Source organism: Octopus bimaculoides, chromosome 12, assembly GCF_001194135.2.
Source record: "Octopus bimaculoides isolate UCB-OBI-ISO-001 chromosome 12, ASM119413v2, whole genome shotgun sequence".
Classification (NCBI taxonomy): Eukaryota; Metazoa; Mollusca; class Cephalopoda; order Octopoda; family Octopodidae; genus Octopus; species Octopus bimaculoides.
In genome coordinates, this window is record NC_068992.1 from 39104582 (window position 1) to 39108393 (window position 3812).

Genomic DNA, 3812 nt, shown 5'->3' on the forward strand with positions numbered 1-3812 from the left:
GTAGCAGATTTCTCGTCTCGGATCTGGTTCATTATCCGAGTAAGTGGTCCTTTAGAATCCGGTCTATGACCATTCCGGTTTGTATTTTGTTTTATTAACAGTGAGGCATAACAAGCTTCGACGTTGATGCTAGAGGACGAATCTGTCTGTTTAGGGTAAAATTTTTGAGACAACACCGTCTCCGAGCTCTCGTGACGTAGCTTCTTAAGGCTAGCAGATCTATATCGTGTAAGTGGCCCTTTGTGATTCGGTCGACAACCAATCTGGTTTGTGATCTGCTTTGTTATCATTGAGGCATGACGAGCTTTGGCGTTGACATTAGGGGACGGATTTGTCTGTTTAAGGTCAGTTTTTTGAGACAACACCGTCACCGAGTTCTCAGCATGTAAACATTGCTCGTAGCGTAGTTTTTTAAGGCTAGCAGATCGGTATTCATCTGTATTTTTTTTGTTGATAGATTTATCTCCGGGCATGGTTCACTCTGTCTGTGTTATTATTATTATTATTATTATTATTATTATTATTATTATTATTATTATTATTATTATTATTATTATTACTTATAATTTTTCTTTATTACATGTTTTGTTGAAGTTCCTGGAGTCTTGCATATATAGCAAGCTTACTACCTACAGCCTACGATACCATGCTATCCATTCTTTTCAGCTATCTAATACTTTTCTGATTATTCTGGCCATACCCAGGAGGCAAACCTTTTGTAACATTTCTACTGGGCACTCTATTCCAATTTCCTTTATATTCCTTTTGATGCTTTCTCATACTGTTCTCAAAGACCCGATAATAAATGGCACTATCTTCACCTTCTTTATTTTCCATAGCCGGCTATTTTGTACTTTAAAGGGCTGTATTTATCTATCTTTTCGCCTTCCTTCTTGACAATTTGTGAGTCAAAGGGGCATGCAACAATAATATAGCACATGTGGTGCAACTTGTCTACCACCACTAGGTCCGGTCTGTTATACTCTAACACCTGATCTGTTTGGATTGGGAAGTCTCCAACTCTGCCTTACTCTGCGGTTAGTGCTCATACTACGTCTTGCATCTCTCTAGCCTCCACTTTTCGCACTGTTTCCAATGTAGCACTTTCGCTACCTGGTCGTGTCGCCACAACTTGTAGTGGTTTTTGGGTAAGTCTAGGGCATTCGTTCGTGATACAGGTAATGGTTTCATCCACTCTATTACAGATACGACACAGTGGAGACACTTGCACATTTCAAAGGTTGACCCTCTAGTTCGTGGCCAAAGGTTGGTCTTGCGCTGTCAGTATAGTACACTTTGTTTCTTTTATTAGGGTTCCTTTCATCAGCCAATCCCACCTATTTTTCCCAGTAACTTCTGTCGTGGCTCCCTGGAATTAATTGTGTAGTCTCTTCTTGCGTAATTCTTCTTCATGTTCTTTTTGTACCTTTTCCTTTGTTTTCTCTTTTTTCTCTGTTCTCAATACTCCCTCGTTCCTAACTGTCACTAGCAAGGTTTCCTTACTTCAGGCTTGGTATCTCATTAAGCTCTCGAGTTCGATACGCACGCAGATTTCCACATTTATCAGTCCCCTTCCTCCATTTGCTCTCTTCATGTATAAGCGATCAGTGTTCACAAGTGGATGATGGGTTCCATGCATCTTTAGGAGCTTTCTTGACTTCCTGTCCATCTTCTTTAGCTCCTCCTGCCCACTTCAGGATTCCAGCGCCATACCGAACTACTGCGATTGCGCGCGAGTTTATTGCCGAAATTAAGATTCTGGCATTCAGCTTTGAAACCAATATTTTTCTCACTCGCCGTATGTACTCTCTTTTTGTCTTTTCCTTCATGTCCTGGTGTTTGATTCCATCTGCCTCAAGTATTCCCAGGTATTTTTAGCTGGATTGAGGTTGAATTGCCTTCATCATTTCACCACTTGGTAAACATATACGTTTTGTTCTGGCAAACTTTCATCATCTCACCACTATCGTAGCACATTTTGAGAGTCCAAACTCAATCTTTATATCATTGGAGAAAATCCGCACAGATTGGACTAGGCCGTCCAGTTCTGCCTCAGGATTTGTGAATAGCTTCAGGTCGTCCATGAATAGCAAGTGGTTTAGTTTTCCTTTACCTCTTCCCAGATCATACCCCAGCTTTGTTTTCTGTAATATTTCACTCAAGGGGATCATTCCCAGAACGAATATCAGTGGGGACACACTGTCCTCTTGAAGATTCCTCTCTTGATTTTCACCTCTCCTAATACCTGCTTCCTTGCTGTCAATTCTGTTCTCCAGAATTTCATACTGTTCCTTAGAAAGCTTCTCATATTCTCTGCTATTTCATACATTTCAGTTGTTCTTATTATCCAGGAGTGTGACATCAAATCGTATGCTTTGCGATAGTCAACCCATGCCACGCTCAGGTTTGTGTCTTCCCTTGCAGTTCCTGATAATTAGATTATCAATTAAGAGCTGATCCTTCATTCTCCGGCCCTTTTTTTCGGCACCCTTTCTGTTCAGTAGGTAGCAGCTAACTTTTTTCCAAGTATCTATACAATTCACCGGCCAAAGCACCTGACATTAGTTTCCACATTAGCGGAATGGCAGTTATTGGATGCTACATTTCTCTTTTCAGGATTCTTGGCACATAATGTCTTTCCCCTTGTCATTCAGCCGGGTACTGCGCCTTTCTACAAGCACTCTCTACCTGTCGCACTTTCCTTTCAGGGAGGCCCCTCAGCTTCTTCATCTAATAACCTTGGAGCCCATCCGGTCCTGGGCTCTTCCAATTTGGGAACATTTTAAACTGCATTTTTATCATTTCTTAACCTATCTTGGATTTCATGTAGTCACTCCGCTTCATTATTATGCTCTGCAGGTTGGTTCCAGATCCCTTTCCAGAATGCTTTGCTTTCTCTGCGTTTGGTATCATTGTTACGTGTATTTGCCCATCTAGTTCTTGAAAAAGTTTCTTCTGATTTGCTTCAAACAATCTGTTTTGCCCGAATTCCCTTTTTCTATTGTCATATCTTTCCAGTTTTGCTTTGACTACTACTACTCATTGTTTCAATTCTTCCAATATCACATCATAACCTTTATCTCGTATTCTTTTTGTTCTTTCCAGCATTATTCTGATGCTTTCGGACTGCAAGTCCCCTCTTCTCAATCTATCAACTTGTCCTAAATATCTTTTTAACTTTGTTTCTCACAAATTCGCCTGCGCTAGTATGGTTCCTTACCTTCTGTTTGTTCTTTTCTTTTGTATCCAACTCCATCTACAGTAACCATAGCTACAGCCCAACTAATCTTGTTAGTTTCAGTTATATTTCTCGTCTGGAACAGTTCAAGAACTGACAATGTACCTCAGGTTGGGTGGGGTGCGGTGTGCTTGATTCTGGTCTTCTCTAATATATCGGTACAACATCCTCACTATGTCTTGTTGGTCATTCATCATATTCTTCCCATTCCTTATGTTTCATTTACTGAGAATGCATTTACACTTTGCTCTACGTCTTCACTGCCGCCTTTCATTTTTCTCTTCTCACTGGGCACATTGTTGTTGGTGAAGTGTTATTTCTATCTTCTACTTTCCATTTTATCGTTTTTATTTCTATGTCTGTTAACCACCCTTTTGCTCTTACTGCTCTTGCCAACCACATGGTTCCGGGTTCAATCCCACTACATGCCACCTAGAGCAAGTGTCTTCTACTATAGCCTCGAGCCGACCAAAGCCTTGTGAGTGGATTTGGTAGATGGAAACTGAAAGATGTCCGTCGTAATACATACATACACACACACACACACACACACACACACACACACACACACACA